The sequence below is a fragment of the Ostrinia furnacalis genome, unplaced genomic scaffold, assembly GCF_004193835.3.
Source record: "Ostrinia furnacalis isolate ACB-3 unplaced genomic scaffold, ASM419383v2 OfSCF6659, whole genome shotgun sequence".
NCBI classification, from domain to species: Eukaryota; Metazoa; Arthropoda; class Insecta; order Lepidoptera; family Crambidae; genus Ostrinia; species Ostrinia furnacalis.
Window position 1 is genome coordinate 39449 of NW_021136898.1, and position 21322 is coordinate 60770.

General features: G+C 37.0%; 1 protein-coding gene across 1 annotated transcript in view; it reads left to right on the forward strand.

Moving 5' to 3' along the window:
• The window catches only part of LOC114362661 (lateral signaling target protein 2 homolog), a 47475-nt gene that overhangs the window by 15408 nt on the left and 10745 nt on the right, over positions 1-21322 (forward strand). The gene's annotated exons all lie outside the window — the stretch shown is intronic.

The window sequence follows — 21322 nt, forward strand, 5'->3', positions numbered from 1 at the left end:
TTGTCCCATTCGCATTTTGTAGACGCAAGTGGTCCCACACTCGTAAATGGTAATGGTCACATTCAGATAACCTTCAAAAGTTTGACTTGGTAATGAAAAATGTGACCATCTGCGAACCACTTGCGTCTGTGGGACCAAATGCGAATGCGGGGACAACTGCGACAAATCACATCAAAGACTGATTTAAATTGCCAATATGTTTCAGCAAACATCTGATGAATTGTAGTATTGTAGAAGTAAATCTTATGGCGCAAATTCACTATGCGGGAAATTAGTCGAGACGTATAGTCTGCCGCACAATTTATAAACGCAGTAAGTACCACTTACTGCATTTATGATTGTTTTGAATATTCTGAATCCTGACATCGCGATCTATAAGAATCAAAGACCCGTTTTTTTCTATCTATCTTAGAACGGAAGATACATGTTATCATAAACGCAGTAAAGAGCAGATTGTAGGTTTCTTCACATACTATGTTAGCAGTAAGAGCACATAATAACTTAATATTACGTGAATACTCGCGCTTACTTAATTAGTTACACAGTAATAGTGCAGTATGTGCCAATTACATCATTCTTATTATGTTTCTACAATTGTTAAGTTCACCTTGCACATAGTATATGTGCAGTAATTCCACTTAAACACACACTGATATTATGTTTCCATAGGAAAAACAGATGACTTGTACTTAATATTAATGCAGTAATTACAATTATACTGCGTACATACTAAGGATTGTCGTCTTGTATCATCATGAAACTTGGCAATTATATGTAGATTAGAAATGGAAATACAATATTGTGGTACCAGCTGGTCTGATGATGGGATTGGAAGGTGGCCAAAAGAACTCCTAAACGAAACGGCAGAATCACATCGAGTTTGGGTTCATTGGATGTCTTTTCGAGATCTTTAAGTGCTAGATAATGTCCAGGGTCCTAATGATGGAGTCAGGAGGTAGCCATAGGAGGAACTCCTAAACGAAACGGCGGAAACTCATCGAGATTGGGTTCGTTGGACTTGTCTTTTCGAGCACTTTAATGCTAGATGATGTCCAGCCAGGGTCCTGATGATTTTTGGCTTTTTGGTGCTGTTAGTAATTAAAAGCGTGTTTTTAGTTTTTTAAACTATTCTTATTTGACATTAAGGGCATATTTCACAATCGCTTAGTTAGGACCTGTTTCGCCACTTCTGGATAAGTTGTGGATAGCCTGTCTGACGGATCATTTGACACATTTTTATAGAAAATACGTGCTAGCTAGATTGATCCGACACTTAGAAGAATGGTAATACTCCTCTTCAAAAAAGGTGACAAAACCTTGTTGAAGAATTATAGACCCATTTCGCTTCTGAGCCATGTCTACAAGCTGTTTTCGTTAGTCATTACGAATTGTCACGCTAGCAGGCTCGACGACTTTCAGCCCCCTGAACAAGCCGGTTTCCGAAAAGGCTTTAGTACCATATACCATAATAATATACTAATATACAACGGCAGATTATACGGAAGATCAAGGAGTATAATCAGCCACTTTGCGTTTGTGAACTATGAGAAAGCCTTCGATTCGTTTGAAACATGGGCAGTGCTTCAGTCTCTTTGGCTGTGCCAAATTAACTATTGATACATTAAAGTGTTGAAAGGCTTGTACAAACACGCCACAGTGACAGTCCGTTTTAAGATCAGGACCCGAAACCTATCCAGTTGCAGCGAGGGGTGAGACAGGGAGACGTCATCACCACCGCCCTGGAAGATGTTTTCAAGCTTCTGGGCTGGAGCGGATTCAACATAAAAATCAACGGCGAGTACATCACCCAGACAGCAGACGATATCGTAGTCATGGCTGAGATCGTGGAAGATCTAGGCACAATGCTCGATGACCTCAATAGAGTCTCTCAACAAGTGGGTCTCAAAATGAACATGGACAAGATTTAAAATCCGCTTTGAATCCGCTTGCAATCCGCTAGGGTGGCAAGGGCCTTAAAACTCAGAGGCACACTGATGTTCAAATACCGTAGCCGAGTCCTAAAGCCGCGGTACGCGTTCGCCACGAAAAGAGTGAGCAAGACAGCAATATCTCACTCACACGTTTCATGCCTTGTTTATAACGACTAGTCTTAACGTCCAGTTAATAAAACATCGAAACATTACAGATAATATCACATATAAACAACAAAATTAAAATTAAAACTAAATGCATTCTGTCGAGAACACTGAGAATATTCCCGGGAGCGTTCTAGGTTCTCGAGAATATTCTCACTGGGAATATTGCCGGGAACGAGAACTTTCTCAGCGGCACATCTCTAATCGTAACGCATGCACATCACTTGTTGGCGATGGCGATGGAGACTTTTTTACTTTTTATTGTATTTTTAAATATTTATTGCAATCTATTGTCTTTAAAATGTCTTTTTGACACTTGTAAAAAACTGAAAAATTCATCAAACACAAATCACGTTAAAAATAATACAAAAATGACTGAAGTGTATTCAAACAACGAATAATTTAATCAAAATGGTGCTTGGAGTGTCTGCAAGACGTCTTAGACGAAATGCTTGATGACGTACCCTTAGTGTTACACCAAATTAATGCTCTACTACCAGCAGGATGGTGCTCCCCCACAATAAGGACGTCAAGTGCGCGAATAATACGTTTGGTGAACAGTGTATTGGACGAGGGGTCCAGTAGCTTGGCCACCACGATCCTCGGACCTGACACCAATGGATTTTTGGAGTGACTTGAAACGACTGGTACAGCCAGAGCCAGGAGAAGGACATAGGATACTTTTTATCCCGTTCGAAATAAAAAAAAAGTCTGCTTATTTATTGCCATTAAGGCGGAACAAAGTTCGCCGGGTCAGCTAGTATAATATNTCTAAAATCTGAAAAAATCGATGACGTAATTTATGGACGGCCCCATATCAAAATAAACTTTGAGTTTAGCTCTATAAGCCCATATATTTTTTTTTACAAATATTTGCGTAACTAATTGTAGACACCCCAAAATAAAATTTCAACTTTGATCGCGTTTTTCTCGAAACTGTTCACGTGTTACTTACTGCGTTTATAAATTGTGCGGCAGTAGTGTAAACACGCACTTCACTTAATTTCGCCGTGAGTAGCCCATACTTCGGTGTAACTGCTCGCGCTTCGTCTTGGTCTATTTCTCGCATATTGTACCTACGGCTCGCATTGATGCGCTGACAAAGATATTATAGTTGGTAATGAAAAAGATACTCCTGAGAAACCAATCTGTTTGGGATTTTCATAAAAATATTAAGATCATCGCATTGAATGTTTATAAATAACACTGTGTGAATAAGACATGACACAAATCTACCAAAATAGAGAGTTGACGGTCTGAGTGATCATAATTTTATTACAAGCTTTATATTGACTTCACTTGTTAGTATTGATGTGCCGTTCCCGAGAACGCTCTCTCAGCTGAGAATATTCTCGGGAGCGTTCCCGGGAGCGTTCTCCTAAGTGAGAAAGGTTGAGAATCATGTTTATCTAATGGAAATAAATAAACTTTCTCAAGTAAAATAGTATTAAATTAAGTCAACAGATAAGTGTATATTAAACAATACACTCTATTTGCAGTGAGAGGCTATATTCTCAGTGTTCCCGAGAATATTCTCGGGAACTTTCTCGGCAATATTCTTGGCAACTGCACCTTTATTATATTTTATTTTTTTCGTCGTGAAATGTCGTTTTAATGATATGTAAGATGACAGAAATTTCTTTTTACACGTAATTAAATAATGTAACTGTCCATTTTCAACCGACTTCAAAAAAGGAGGAGGTTCTCAATTCAACCCGTATGTTTTTTTTTTCTATGTTTGTTACGCGATAACTCCGCCAATTATGAACCGATTTGAACAAATCTTTTTTCGGCGTATAGGTAATACCTCAAGGGTGGTCCCATTTAAATTTAATAATAGAAAAAACAACCCCCAAGGGTGGAAAATTGGGGATGAACTTTTTTATACCCAATATTTTCAATTTTTAGTTTTTTTTTGTGTTCACGCATTTGAAGTCGGTTTTATTTTTTTTTAAAGTTAATTATTTCGTTTTTAACACGCTGTTATTAGGTCGTCGTGTATGTAACTAACTATGTAATGGAATCTTAGAATCTGTATTACACGCACTTCTAAGTATTGTATCATCATGAAACTTGGCAATTATATGTAGATTAGAAATGACAATACAATATTGTGGTACCAGCTGGTCTGATGATGGGACTGGAAGGTGGCCAAAAGAACTCCTAAACGAAACGGCGGAATCACATCGAGTTTGGGTTCATTGGATGTCTTTTCGAGATCTTTAAGTGCTAGATAATGTCCAGGGTCCTAATGATGGAGTCAAGAGGTAACCGTAGGAACTCCTAAACGAAACGGTGGAAACTCATCGAGATTGGGTTCGTTGGATTTGTCTTTTCGAGCATTTTAATGCTAGATGATGTCCAGGGTCCTGATGATTTTTGGCTTTTTAGTGCTGTTAGTAATTAAAAGCGTGTTTTTAGTTTTTTAAACTATTCTTATTTGACATTAAGGGCATATTTCACAATCGCTTAGTAAGGGCCTGTTTCGCCACTTCTGGATAAGTTGTGGATAGCCTGTCTGACGGATCATTTGACACATTTTTATAGAAAATAAGTGCTAGCTAGATTGATCCGACACTTAGAAGAATGGTAATACTCCTCTTCAAAAAAGGTGACAAAACCTTGTTGAAGAATTATAGACCCATTTCGCTTCTGAGCCATGTCTACAAGCTGTTTTCGATAGTCATTACGAATTGTCACGCTAGCAGGCTCGACGACTTTCAGCCCCCCGAACAAGCCGGTTTCCGAAAAGGCTTTAGTACCATTACCATAATAATAGCCACTTTGCGTTTGTGAACTATAGAAAGCCTTCGATTCGTATGAAACATGGGCAGTGCTTCAGTCTCTTCAACTGTGCCAAATTAACTATTGTAGACTAAAGTGTTGAAAGGCTTGTACAAACACGCCACAGTGACAGTCCGTTTTGAGATCAGGACCCGAAACCTATCCAGTTGCAGCGAGGGGTGAGACAGGGAGACGCCATCACCACCGCCCTGGAAGATGTTTTCAAGCTTCTGGGCTGGAGCGGATTCAACATAAATATCAACGGCGAGTACATCACCCTGACAGCAGACGATATCGTAGTCATGGCTGAGATCGTGGAAGATCTAGGCACAATGCTCGATGGCCTCAATAGAGTCTCTCAACAAGTGGGTCTCAAAATGAACATGGACAAGATTTAAAAATGATGTCTAAAGACTAGAGATGAAACGGATATCCGGTAACTATCCGGTAGGCCGGATATCCGGCCTAAATTTACTATCCGGCCGGATACCGGATAGTAACTCACTATCCGGCCGGATACCGGATATTAATAAACTACGACGATTTCCTATTAATAAAATGAAACACATTAATCTTTGAGGTAAACATCAATAAAATGGCTTATAATAATGACGGCTTTTATTTAAAGTCCAAAAAGTTACAAAAAAGCCATATTATTAGGCCTTTAAAAAAAACTAATTTCTTTTTCTGGGCTATTCACTCTAATGACGAATACATAAATAGTCAATATCTGTTAATGTCGAAATATTGCCAAATAAAATAAGCGATCTTTTTTTCACTGATGGTCTGGTCATGATGCAGTCAGATTACGCAGCAAGTTAACTAATTTAATTTTCACTATTCAATCACACACTCAATATGGCAACTGAAATCGCCCGAATTGATCTGCCCCCTAGACAAGTGGCAAAATCTGACATTCTATTCGGACTGATTCGATTTTCGAAAAGTGTGACTAGTCTAGTTCTACTAATCGCGTTCGAAGCACTTGTGCGGCGCTAAACTCGTCACGACATGCAACGACACAATGGGCCAACTATCCGGCCGCCGGATATCCGGCTATCCGGCCTATCAGCAGGCCGGATATCCGGTATCCGGTATCCGGCCAAACAACTATCCGTTTCATCTCTACTAAAGACCGTGTTGCACCCACTCCTCTAAAAGTTGGAGACTCTACACTCGAGGTTGTTGACAACATACCTGGGACAAACAGTCCAGTTAGGTAGGTTCAACTTCGAAAAAATGGTCAATCATCGAATCCAGCTCGCATGGGCAGCCTTTGGGAAGCTTTACGATATTTTCACGCGGCTTCTCCGTCGCGTCGCCACTCCACTTTAAATCCACTTTGAATCCGCTTTGAATCCGCTTGCAATCCGCAAGGGTGGCAAGGGCCTTAAAACTCAGAGGCACACTGATGTTCAAATACCGTAGCCGAGTCCTAAAGCCGCGGTACGCGTTCGCCACGAAAAGAGTGAGCAAGACAGCAATATCTCACTCACAAGTTTCATGCCTTGTTTATAACGACTAGTCTTAACGCCCAGTTAATAAAACATCGAAACATCACAAATAATATCACATAATAAAAGACAAAATTAAAATTAAAACTAAATGTATTCTGTCGAGAACACTGAGAATATTCCCGGGAGCGTTCTCGGTTCTCGAGATTATTCTCACTGGGAATATTGCCGGGAACGAGAACTTTCTCAGCGGCACATCTCTACTTGTTAGTATGTGTGGGACAAATCTTGCAACTGAATTTAAGACCAGTTCTCCTCAACCGATTGAGCTGAAATTTGGTATACTTATGTACGTACGATGACAATGCAATATTATGGTACCATTGAGCTGGTCTGATGATGGAGTCGGGAGGTGGCCATAGGAACTCCTAAGCGAAACGGCGGAATCGCAGCGAATTTGGGTTCGTTGGATTTGTCTTTTCGAGCACTTTAGTGTTAGATAATGTCCAAGTTCCTGAGATTAAGATATAACTAAAAAGTGTAAAATAAAATAATAATAAAAATAAACTTTTTTAAAAACAAGCTTTTTTTCTGAATTTCCAAAGCTTGTAGCGCAAACAGAGAAAAAGAGGAATAAATTCCATGCGCGATACAAGCTTTCGAAATTCAGAAAAAAAGCTTGTTTTTTAAAAAGTTTATTTTTTTTTATTTTACAAGTTTCCGAAATTGCCAGTTTCTTCTGGCGCGGCTTACACCAATTTATACCAAAATTAACCAACTTCCAAGATATCTCATTATGTAAAGTAGTAGATACCTAGGCATTTACTAAAGGACACCAGTAGAACAAAAGATCGAAACACGAACAGTGTCATAATAACACAGTTAATTAATTAGGCAGCTATAGTTATTAGTTATGCGTCATTCGTTGGGGAAAAACCTAGATTAAAAACATTACTCTATTACTCAGATGTTCATATTTGGTGATATTGTGATGATAAGCACCTGCACCGAGGTTATCGTGACTTTAGAAACATAGTGATAAAGAAATGTTTGGGTATATGAGGAATACTTTCTCAAAAAGATGAAAATGTGACTTGAACCACCGTGGATCTTCTTCGTACTGACAGAGTACTGGTACTGATTTCAGCAGATGAGTAGGTACCAACTGCAGTGTACTTATAAAACAAATGTTTGGTGGGTTGATCAAGTAGTCACCTAAATTTATCTTTTCGCTGACATAACATAGCAACAGATGCTTCTTCTTTCTTATTTGTTCTTCTATATGGCGTCGAGGTACGTCCAAATTATCACGTTTAGGCTTTTTATAAAAGTAAGGGTAATTTAAATGCCGTATTGTTTAGGAAGTAAACCATTCATCCTCTTATCGCACCTTATCAGTGACCTTGTTAACAACACTTTTAAAAAAACTACACGGAACATCCGTTTCAAAACAAAACATTTAATTTTATTTTGAAGCGACCAGAACCGAACGGAACGGTGAAGGTGTCGGACTTGCCGACTCGAGATCCGAGGAACGCTGGCTTGAACCTCGTCGCCGTTGGACTAAACACAAGCAGTCTTCCAGTGACTTGGCCCACTTTTAGCTTGGTGAACTAAGATTCTAGAGTAAATTTTGTTGATTTGGTGCTTAATTTACTAATTGAAGGTTATTTACATTGAAGGTGGGCCCAATTACTGGAAGAAAACATAATTTAAAATTCAATCCAGCGACTTGGCTCATGGGCCAAGTCAAAAGTGGGCCAAGTCACTGGAAGCCTCAACGCAATTTCGCTTAGTAAGCACGAGGGGTTAAAGGGACTATTAATTTGTGCAATACAAATTACTAAACGGTCTTTCGAAGAAGAAGAAAGAAGTTCATCCTGTGCAATAACTTTTATCGATGTCCACGTGACGCTTTCAACTCGATTGAAGGCACGTGCCGACTGATCGTCTGGTGCAATTGTTTTTATCGAGTCACATTTCGATATCTTGTGACGACTAATAAAGCTATGAAGCGAAATAATAATCCGGTTCAATGACTTCTACATTTTATCATTATGATGTCATCTACTAAACTTCGCATTTGTATTTGTTTTGGTCGTGGTGTCCTTCTATTTTCGATCCTAATTAGAAAACTGGTTTTGCCTTTTCGATTTCGATCGATTTAACAAATAATCGATATTAAATTGAGATTCACGCTGGGTTGCTTGCTCTATCTTACTTCTTCTCAGTAGGTACCAGCCCATATTATTATGTTGTCCCGAAGTGGTGGTAGGGCAAGCTATAGAATAAAATAAACTTTGACTTAGGTACTATAACTATGACAAACAAATTCAAAAGCTGTCAAACTCCATACAAAAATACCGGTTATAGTTACGGTTAAAGTTAAGATGGTGCAACTGAGCCTAGCACTGAAGCTTTACTTGAGGCATTGTAATCTGCAATTGTAATTTGACAGATAAAAAAAAAAAAAAAAGTAAGTGATGACAGGCGAAATACATAGGATCTGACACGTTCGCGTTGTAATGTCCTTTCAATAGTCGGTTCAGCCGAATATAAATTAACACATTAAAGTTTAAACCTTGTTATTATGCGCATACGTTATTGTTTTCAGAATAGTGTAGTCGTAGTATAATGTACGGGTGTAAGTGTGTGTGTTGGATGATCACACGAATGTTTTATTTTCAACCGACTTAAAAAAAAGGAGGAGGTTCTCAATTCGACCCGTATGTTTATTTTTTTTTTTTTTTCTATGTTTGTTACGCGATAACTCCGCCAATTATGAACCGATTTTCAAAATTCTTTTTTTGTTCGATAGGGTACACTTCTGAGGTGGTCCCATTGTCACCAAGTCAGGATCTGATGATGGGATCCTAGGGAAATCGAGAGCAACCCTCAAATTTTATAGGCACGTATATCGTTTTTCAAACTTTTTCTTAAGTTATTCATATATTTGCTCCTGGAAATCATCATCTCATATTGATGAGCTGATGATAGAAGGTAAAACTCCTTAATGCTTAGGAGTTGGAGGATAATTCTTTAAATATTATAAGTACAAATAGACCAACAGTTGTATTCTTTCATGTTTTTAAGGTGGGCTGACGGTTTAAGGTCTTTTTAGGTTTCCTATATGGTAACCTGAATTTTGTAGGGAATATTATTTTACACTAGACATGAAGAGTATGGTCTCAATGTACTGCCTACCTTCAGTGGTAACATCAAGGTAATAATTAGTTAACTAAAAAGCAATAAATAAGTAAAATTTTATAAAAAAAAATAAAACCGACTCCAAAAAACCTACATTAAAAAGTAGAAAAATAATTACTAATAACCTACTTATTTATTAGGACGAATTAATATTTATGTAGGTATACCATGATTGATACTTTTGGAGTCGGTGCAGGCAAACTTTACATGTTTCATAATCTTGGCACCGACTCCAGAAGTATCAATCATGGTATACCTACATAAATATTAATTCGTCCTAATAAATAAGTAGGTTATTAGTAATTATTTTTCTACTTTTTAATGTAGGTTTTTTGGAGTCGGTTTTATTTTTTTTTATAATTGCGAATAGCTACAGCTTCAGCTTTTACGATATAATAATATTATGTAGTAATATGTGGTTGTCACAAAAATATACTTTGTTTTTACCATGTTTGTGGGCAGCCTGTGTGACAAAATCACAGATTACTTAGTAGTACAGCCAATGTCCTTTTCCCTCTGACTTAACTAATCATCATCATATCAGCCATAGAACGTTCAGTGTTAAACCAATGATTTCCTTAAAATAATCGGTTGGTAGCGGCCTGAATCCAGCTACCTTTATTACTTGACGAATAGCTCATAATATTATACCCTCGCTTAGCAGTATATGACTGATCATAAATATTTCTTATTCGCCCCCATATTTCATAAAATTCAATTTCCTAAGGCCGTTAAAAAAGTGTTGTAATTAATTTCTTTGTTTGCTTGATAACGGTGAGGTCACTCAGCAACTTTACATATTCATGTATGATTGTTGATCGTTTCGCAAATGATAAGATAATGGTGCACGTCGATTTTCCTACTTGAAATGGATCATTATCAAGCTTACTGACTCAGAAATAAAGTACAGTTAGGCATAAAATACGTTTTGAATATGAGGATTTTATTCTTTACCCTGTACCATTTATTCTGTGCCTGAAGGTCGAACAAAAATTAGAGTCAGCTTCAAATAGTTCGTGACACCCAAAGTGTACCAAAAACTTGACAGGTTGTGTTGACTTTGGATGTCACACGAACTATTGGACGCTGACTGTACGACTGTATGAAAGATTTGAATCTCCAGCTCATACTATTACATAGTTGTATATTAACTACTGAAGAATAGATCGAAAATAATATCCGATTTCTTGTACTGGTTTTTAACTCTAGTTACATTATCCGCATCCTTAAATATCTAATACGTTCCAATTTTCAGTAGAATTATTATTAGAAGTAAATTATTTAATGAATTATTTTTCCTGCATAGGTAGTATAACAGCTAATCATACCAGTAAAATGCTTAATTTCCTTGATGATTGACTGAGTCCTGTTGTATGTTATATGGGTTTTTAAACACACACTATTTTCATTTCAATGCACGTATTCAATAAGAGAATTTAATTAAAAAAAATGCACAAGTACCCTCATAAAGAAAAATTCAATTTGAAATGTTTAAACTGTATAAAATACGGCAAATCAAGCTAAATACAGTGACGTCTTATCTCGTTGTAATACAGGCTTGTTTGCAACAAAAATGTTATTAGCCTGATGATGTTGACTGTACCTCTAAAGGTTTTGCGTAGTTCTGGGTCTGCAGGCCTACTCTGTAACCATTTACGTAGTTCGGTTCTGTCTGTCACTGTCGCTCATGCTGTCATCTCGCTTCGCGTGAGAGGGATGGAGACATTCAAAACTTTACATGTCGTGTTTTGGAGTAGGCCTGGTTTCAATGACTCACGCGCATCGGAGGTCGCGTTCGCGATAACGTCACAACGCAATGCCATATGGTTTTTTGCCCAAAACTCAGCATTTAATCCGTCCGATTTTGTTGTTTTAAAAACAACATTACCATGTCGTCGATATAGAGGTATACATAATACAACGGCTATTAATCTTGCCACTTGAATTATATGTATTTAAATGCATTAAAGAGTATTCAAATGGAAACCCTCCCTAGATGGAATTAGCGCTTACAACAATTTGATAAAATTAGTTTCATCAATAGTAAAACACCGTTTCCTGAATAAACCGTCATAACAATAGGTGAATTATTTAAGTATTTACATTTGTAATCATTTATGAATGTCAGAACGAATCGCAAGCAGACTATTTGCTATATTATGTTATGACCCATATAATATGTCATAAAATAGGTCAACAGTGTTGCAAATGTCAGGATGTTCTGACCTTAAGAACGCATTGTTTTGCAATTGATATGGCAAGGTCGATTCAAGTCAGCGCAAGACTATTCATAATTCTCCATGGGAATACTATATTGTTCTTTTATGAAAGTAAGTAGAACGTGCATTTAAATAGACTGTTTCAAAGCGTACACATCATTCAATATTGCTATGACTTCTATGACAATGTTTTGTTTTCTTGCGATTACAACATTGGATGTATATTTTTTACCCGAGTGCGTCAGGAGGATTGTTTCTTTCCAATAAATAGGTTTGCCTTTAAAAAAATCTCCGATGTGAGCAGTTGCGATATAGATAGGTACAGTGAAACAAGCTTGCCCAAAATTGTGTTTTAAAGATCTTAAGGTTGTATGAGTTTGCGAACATAAAGGCTGGTACTGGAGTTGCGTACTAGCATTACCTAGCAAGGATGTGCGTATACGATTCATACTCAAAACTACAACTATCTTATTGGTCACTTTTTCGTGTACTTAATCAGCTTATCAGACTATACATTTTTGTTACTTGAAGAGTACTTATTATTCTGTGCTTGAAGCATCTATTCCAACTTCATTAAGATACCAAAAAGCTTAGCGTGATGTGCTTGTCTTCTATCATTTGTTGACTACATTAAAATTCAGTGATAATTCACAAATAAACACAGATTTGAGTGTTGTTCAAACAAAGTAGAGCAAGCCATGTCCCGACGGCTCTATTAACACCTTGACAAAGGTCAGGCATGTTACAATTTACTTGTCAAATATTATTAAAACAAACAAATAACTACTGAGCAGTTACTCCACAACGATTTTTCCGTATTTTCTCAGCTATTCTTGCACATTTTGGTTAAAATTTTGATAGATCATATCTATATTGCGCGTATCTAGTTATTTTTCAGGTGAAAAAGCGCGAGGGGGTTTGCGATTAGTATCTTAGTGTGTAGACTATCTATTTCTAAGGCACTATACCATTCTGTGGTGGGCACGGTATGTTACTTGGTTCGTTCTATCCAATTTAGAAGGGTTTGCTTATCTAAAATCAGATTTATCTGCAAGATCTATAAACTCTCCATTTCATAATTTATGTGTTCCGACACGATGAGTACGATGCAACGGATGTTGTGATATAAAACCCACCTTAAAAACCCCAGCAATTATTTTTCTATAGCTATGATGTAGGTACAGTCAGCGTCAAATAGTTTGTGACACTCAAAGTGGTCAAAAAGTTGTCAACACAACCTTTTTCGATGGTAACAAAGACGTGTTGCGAACTTATTGGCTACTTTGGGTCTCACAAACTATTTGACGCTGGCTGAAATATCGTGACGTATGTTTTTCTTGGTTAGGGGGATCATCTTCTTGGATTCCTTTTTCTTCTTGTTCAGAGTATCACCCGAAGGGTTCAGTTTTCTTTTCTGTCCAGCAAGAAAGTGCGTTTTATTTCATGCCTTTGGATTTGTATGAATTCAGGTACATGCCATTGGTAGGGAACTCTACTCATTAGATTGCTGGTATGTTGTTTACATTTTCCTTTACCTTTTCCTGTGATAATTCTGACCACACTTCTGATAACGTGATGTTACCTTGTTTTCGTTAATTTTACACACTATTGCGGCTTTTGTTATTCCATACCTTCTACTCACCAATTTTAATCTAAGTGTTTTGTTTAGTTAGCCGCTTCCAACATCAGAAACTATTTTGGCTTTAGTTCGAAAATCTTTGCTCTCTTTCAATGCAGCAACAGCAAGCAAGTAAATTGGACTATCCATTAACATCTGGTTCTAGCATTTCAATACGTTTAACACATAAAACACAAATACTCAACTCTAGCAATTGGTTAAAAGCCCAAAACAGCAGAAACGGCATTGATAGGAATAGAATACATAACAATAAAGGAACCTCATGAAGTTAATTCTCGATAGAGATATGGAAATCGGTAGCATCAACGATAGTGAATGGCGCTGAGTGAATATATGAATTTTGATGCGGCTCACTCAAAGATACGAATAATGTTACCCATAAATACCTTATTGTTACGTATTTGTTATTTATCTTCAGTTTCAATGCACATAAAACTAACATCTTTTAAAACTACATAGCAAGTCTGAAAATACTGCTTTTATTGTACTGATTAGTGATTAGATAAATAAGTTACACGGGGATTAAATAAATAAGCAATACTTTTAATGACAAGATAAAAATAATCTATTTTATTTTTGATAAGATAAGATAATTTTGTTATAATGTTAACTCTAAAAATTAAGTGGAAATAAACAGTTTTTCATATTAATACTTGAACATAACATTTATCGAATACCTATTTGAAGTCTAAATCTTTTCTATTCATCCTTTATTTTGTCACAGTATTTTTGATTTATTTACTGTTATTTTGTCCTAAATTAAAGCCAGCTAGCAAATTAACTCGCCTATTAACATTGTTCACGAAATAATTGACAAACCAATGTTCGTGTTGACTGCTTGACTGAGGCTGGGTTGCACCATATTACTTTAACTATAACATACGTCAATAATATGTCAAACGCCATATAAAAAGCACCGGTTTACGTTATTGTTACGGTTAAAGTTTGATGGTACAACTCAGCCTAACTCATTTTTTGTTCCCAAGACATGGTTTCCGGACAAGTTATGGTAATGTGTGGGTGATTACTTGTGATTGGGTGATTACAGACGACAGCACATCAAACTATATACATGGCGTCTTATACAGCTGTAATAGAGTCTAACTTGTAACGGATTTGTATAGTATTATGTGCTCTCGACTACCGTGCAGCCTTGCCCGGTTCTAAATACTGTTTTGTTACCATTATTGTAAAGGTTTTTAGTTGTTGTTTAAGTGACGCAGCAAATCGAATGCACAGCGTTGAATAGAGCTCTGTGATTGGTTCGTGTGTCACCCTGTGCGTGCACGCGCACCGTGAGACCTCAAAGTAATGTTTGTGAAGTTTAATACTTCTGCTTGCGTTCCTTTTCGGTCAATTTCGCGCATAGTGTAACTGTGCCATTGCATTTGAAACAAAGACGTGTCGCAAAGTTTTTGACTACTTTGGGTGTCACCAACTATTTGACGTTGACTGTATAGAGTACATCTTGGACCTGGATTCTAGGTTAGCAGACCATTTGTGTGTAAGCCCACCGCACCACTTTCTTTAGGTACTCTGGTCTGGCTAGAATTCTAGATCCGGACGTGATTGCCTTTCCTTATAGAAAGTCCATTATTCTATCTAATAGCAGGTAGTATTATGTTCAGTTACCTTTATTTTAATAGGTACCTTGGTATTGCCTTGCGGAAGTCTTTAGATTAATTATTATTAAGTTTTATTTTTCACGTACCTAATTATGTTTTGGTTTCGACTGTCTTCCTTGCAAATCAAATGTTTTTAGCCTGAGGATGGCTAAATTAATATTTGGACTAATCACAGGCTTTCATCTATACAAAGTAAAGTGTTTTATAAGGCGTTTATGTGTTGTGATTTATTATGTTGGTAGATCATTTTCTATGTTATGAGTGACGTAAAATAGGTCCAATGTACTCAGTCTCAAGTAAGTAGGTACGGGCACGCCAAGCTAAACATTGTGCATCTTATTCAGTTGCATTATGAGCTATTTTGCAACAAAACGTATACTTATGCTGGTCGACACTACAACCAACATAAACAAATGTTATCACCAATATCTACCCAATACCACGCCGCCCACGCATAGTCGTTATCAACTCAGGCGTTAAGGTCAAAATTTATTGAATGATAGGAAACTATGACCGCACTCGTGTCATTTGTTGATACGATGCCATGGCAATAAGTGACGTTGTGTGACGATGCGATAAGAAACACAGAGAAGACAGAGGTCCGTATTACAAAACAATCAAAACTAAATAAACCAAAATAGATTCTGTCCTATGGTTTTAATCTAGAAAAGTTTCGTGCAAAAGTTACGTGAAGCAATTAAAATCCTGAAACTACAACCTTTTCCGAAATGAGTAAAGTTTCTTAAGTGCTTTCTCTACCTGGATTCTAGAACACTCGACTTCAAGTTCAACACATATTTATGAGGCCGTCGGTCCACCTGCCTTCCACAGGACATGTGACTGAAATGATAATGATGAATTTTCCTAACCAAAAATAGAAAACCTTGTAATTAAACTTCCTAATTCTGTTAAAAATCTAAATTCCGTATTTTCTAAAATACAAACCGTTTTACATTTTTATCAATCACTTGAAGTCATTATGAATCACAAAAGAAATGAAGAACAATACGCTGCTTGTGAATAACAAGGAAATGACTGGAATGTTAGTTGTATTGTAGAGCAACGTAACATGACAAAAGAAAGGTAATAAGGTATTTTTAAACGAAATCAACTTAATCATCAAAGTGAGGTTTATTTATGTAGAAATTCTCAAATGACACTAATCCCTTAAGGATTTGCCACACTGAACTGGACATGTTGTTTAAGTTAAAGTAAGAGAATGCAACCTAGCCTTAGAAATTATTTTCTTGTGTTCCCACATTATGTATTGTGCATGCAACAAGCAGATCAGCTGATTGCTTGCCGGCAAATGCTTTAAAGTAATTGCACTGTTTTAATAACATAATACGTTACCGCATGTTTTCATACTGCTGGAATTTTGTTAAGTAATTTTTAATTGACAGCTAAATTAGCGTTAGGGTGCATCCTCACTACAACCTAAAAACGAACATTTCACAACCACATTAAGTAAGTAAGTAGGTAAGTAAGTAATAAAGTCTTTATTGTGTATGAACACAGGTTACATTTGTAATGTGATTGTGGTAGCGAAATATTAGTTTGCAAATTCCGACTGACAGACTGACAAGTCACAATATAAATAATGTATTTAACCCTCGTATTTTAATACCAAACTCTTTTTAATTAAAAATAAATATATTTAATAAAAAAAGCAAAATCTATTAGTTGTCTATAAGCCGTCAGTCTCCCAAAGTTCATAAAACCGTAAACTAATTCTTGAACTAATAATGCTTCAAAACAACACTCCAACTATGCTATGTAAAATTAACAGTGTTACCCCATATAACTTGCAGGTTTTGTCAAAGAAAGCTGAATCGCAACGATGACATTCATCATTACAAGTGCTCGCTGTCAGTGAAGGCGCACCCTAAGAATCTAACATGCGATTCCAACCATTTACACTGTCGAATAAGGTTTTTGGGCTAAACGGTTTGTCCTACACACACCCACATACACGGTTATAAATATACTCATCATTGATTGAACATGACTCAACGCAAATCCAAATGATTCTGTCACAAAAATATACTGATAACGATCGGCACGGATTTGGAGCACCAAATACAACACGGTTAAATATTACTGTTCTGCTATACTGTTTCCTAAAACTCATTACAACCTCTTTTATTTGAAAATAGGCTTTTAAAAAGCGCCTTTACATGTCCCAGTATTAGGTACTTTAACGACCACTACTTCGGGACAATAAATCTGTTGTTGTCCGCTTAACTGGGTTTACTTACACCATGAGTCGATTGACGTGACTTTTTATGACCTGTCAAAACGCGATTTCCCTATAGATTTTGATAGGTAGATAATATAGGAACCATAACTATCATATTTGCAAACTCAATTGCCGTTTTTGTCGAAGTGCCTGAAAATCAAATGTTGGAATTAACTGATCTGATTGAAGGGCATCATCATCATCAGGTATTTTAGTTTCTATCCACTACACTCTACAGGAGGTGAATCTTCAGTAATTTACCAGGGGCAAATGGAGGATTTTGGCCTTAACTCTATGATTGCCAGATGGGTTGAGTTGAGGATTTGAAGGGATGTTTTAGAGAAGTTACTGTTGTACTTTGTAAATTTTTCCTGAAGAATGTTGATGAATCTAATTGCCTGTGCACCTTGCTGCTGCAATAAGCATCATTATTTCAGTTGTGAAAATAAAATTAATAATAAATCAACGTAATTGTTTATTTTGTTACGAATGAACGAGTATGTATGTTGGTAGGTAGTGTGAAATCTGCCAGACGTTTACATCGATTGAAAAACTTCTCGATAGTAGAAATCATTGATAGAAAGCTACACTTTTTATTATGTTCGCTTGATAAGGCCCGATTGCTAACGTGTCCCATTTTTTTACATCTACGAGCTGGAAAAGTTGATGAGAGTGAGTTTTTAACATAATGGGATCCCTTGCACACGTTTCCGCCATCTCATCGTTATCTGTCACTGTTGCTCCTGCAGGAATTTCGCTTTGCAAGACAGCGATGGGAATATACGAACCTTGGATAAAGTAGTAACCTCGCTGATGCCTGTAGTTCCAGTATTATTTAACCCTATCACTGCTTCGGGACAATAACTGGGACAGTGTGCTGAGAAGAAGCAGCGCAAGAAACTCAGTTACTATGGTGGCATGACACTTCTAAGGTGGCAATCTATTCCGTCAAAGTCCAGTGATCAAATAACTGCCTCGTTATGCATAAAAAAAATCAGCGTCAAATACTTCGTGACACCTAAAGTGGCCATGATCATACGGGAACTATTATCTTATGCGATTTAGTATGTTTCTATCTAATGATAGACTGATTGGATGTCTGTCAGACATAAAAACATTAATGCGTCTGGCACGGCCGTAGTAACAAATGGGGCTTCTTCAGTAGTACGTATTGGTACAGTCGGATTTAAATTATGTTGCTAAAGACTTTCTTGCACATGTTATTGTCTCAAAGTAGTGAAGAATACCTAGTAGGCACAGTACAGTAGGGTTATTGTTTAAAAAGATATCATGGATCGGGCGTGTGAAAGAACCTTTTAAAAGTCTACTAACTAAGAAAAAAATACGCCGTCGGTGTTGTCTTGCATCCAAAAGATCATGATAAGTTCTCGTTAGAATTAGAAAACTTTATGGCTGAAAATCCTGATCAATAAAGTATTAACATTAAGGCTACTTTCTATTTTCTGAATCGGACAAAACAAAAATAATTTTCAACCCTCAAGATTCTTTCGGCTTTTTTCGCTATTTGTGGTACATTAGATCAACTACCACTTGAAAAATTCACCCTGTACGTACCTACATGACACATTATTACTGTAATTCAAGAACTTCAAACGTAAACTGAATACCACACGTTTCCATATTAATCTGAAATAATCCGGATTAAACTGATCCAAACTGGATTTTGGTATTACTAATGTCATTCATTAGATCAAAAGTGCGTCATGCTCGCTTTCGGGGCGTATTGAATTAGAATTGTAATGCGATTAGTCGTAGAATACATATGGAGGAGACCTCTACTAGTTTATTGGAAAATTATAAGGTAACCCTGAGCTATTTGGGTCGCTGAATCGATATGTCTGCTGAAGGATGTGATACGAAATAAATGAAAATAATACCTACCTAGTTAATTCCTGATTGTCTTATTTGAGGGTGTGGGAACCATTACTTTGTTGTTAATGAATCCTGATTTTTTAATAGGTTTGTTAAAGGTACCTATATCATAATAACGTTCCCCTGGGACAAAGTTGACCTTCACTGGTTGGGTTTTTATTGGCGGTCAAGCTGTAGATCCTGGCTACACAGAAGTTGCAGCGGTGTGAACGGGAGGTGGAAATTGTCCCACATATCAAAGTAAATTATATGAAGCACTAGATTATTAGAAGTTTGTGTCTTCAAAATAGTAGTGTGTTTATTTTAGATCTTCCTCAAAGTTGATTCTTGGAAAGAAAAAACATTACACGTTTTCCCTGTGACGAATCGTTGTTTACACGTGTAAATTCGTATTCTTTTATTTTCTTGTAACTAAATTATTTTGGCGTGGATTGTGAACCTACACATTGTCATTCATATGACGAATTTACTCTCATATAAAGTTACAAATTGTGACGAATCGACTTTTAGACTCCCACAATGACCCCTTTTAGAAAGCCTAGCTACTTTAATATGTGAAACAATATAAACAACTTTGTTTGAGGCCAGTGTTTGTGTTTATGCCATTTTGAGCTGTCACGAACAGAAAAGGGCGTTAGGGGCGTTTCTCACACACCCACTAGAATATCAAAACATTTGTTTGATAAACATTCTATCTTTCGACCTAATGCGAATATCTTACGCCCGTATTCACAAACATTACTATGAGGTCCCACAGTGCGCGTCGACGCACAGGGTGACACACGAGCCAATCGCAGAGCTCTATTTAACGCTGTGCGTTTTGCTGCTTCATTTAAGCAAGCATCGTTTGTGAATACGGGCGTTACTAGCTGAACATTAATGCTACTATGTTTACGTATTGAGTTCTTGTTGTTAGTGTTCCGAATTGCAGATATTTAACAAAACTAAAAAACTCATTAAAACTCATTTATTTCTGTAAATAGGCTTAAAAAAAGCACTTTTACACGTCCCAGTATTAACCCTACCACTGCTTCAGGACAATAAATGGGCCAGTGCTGAGAAGAAGCAGCGCAAGAAACTCAGTCACTATTGTCAGCCTCTTTTTCAAAGGTTTACATGCTTTAAAATGTACAAAGTTATAAATATTTATGCGAGCTAGGCAGTAACGTATCCCAAACATTTTTATCTTTTAAATAATCATCGACTTTATACTAACTCTAACTACTGTAATGTAAGTCTAATATTTTGGAGATTTAAGTAATAAGGTGCATTTCGTGACTCGTGCCGCTTGGTTACATCTAAAACACGGTTCTTTGGGTGTTATGCTGGCGTTACGACTGGTCACGCTGCGATATTGGATTGGTTCCGATCTAAGTGGTCCACCTGATTGCGCTTAATGAGCGTCAGATGTTTTTTACAACTACAGGGGGTATTTTTGTCACTGGAGCTCACTGGACTGAATTGAACTCGCTGAGGTCTATCAGTACTGGTGTTCAACAACTGAAAGCCGTTTCTGAATGGATTGTTGCAAGAGTCTATTTGGTTTTTTACAGTATGCCATAACCTTTACACACTGTAGTCGAAAGAGCTATCAAACTCTAGATCTTCTAATAAAACTCAGTAGTTTTCCATCATTTATGAGTGGAGATCGTTGCATGACTATGAGCATAATAACGATTTTCCGCCCCACTGTTATATTGCTTGTTGGATATCTAATTACTCTAATGTGTAACCATTGCAGCGATTTGACACAGGTCCCTAAAGGCTCATCTAAAAGATTTGCCACATTGAATGCGGAAAGTGAACGCAGCTCGACTTCCATTGTGACAAATGCTTCAAGTTTAAGTGTCGTAACACAAAAATCTGCCTGCAGGCATAAGTGAATACTTTCACAAAGAACTTCTTGAACTAAGATTCAGATTCCATCAACAGATTAAAGTTATCTAACAGCTGAACATCTGTGCTCGTACAACAAACTTGGCCGTCCAATGTCAGGGGTTATCGAGTCGAACTCATGTTATGTATTAGTGCACGAGCGATGCAACTGTGCAACACTATGCTATGCCTATGCCTTAATCCATACTAATATTATGAACGCGAAAGCAACTCTTGTCTGTGTGTCACCTTTTCAAGTCTAAACCACTGGACCGCTTTGGATGAAAGGGG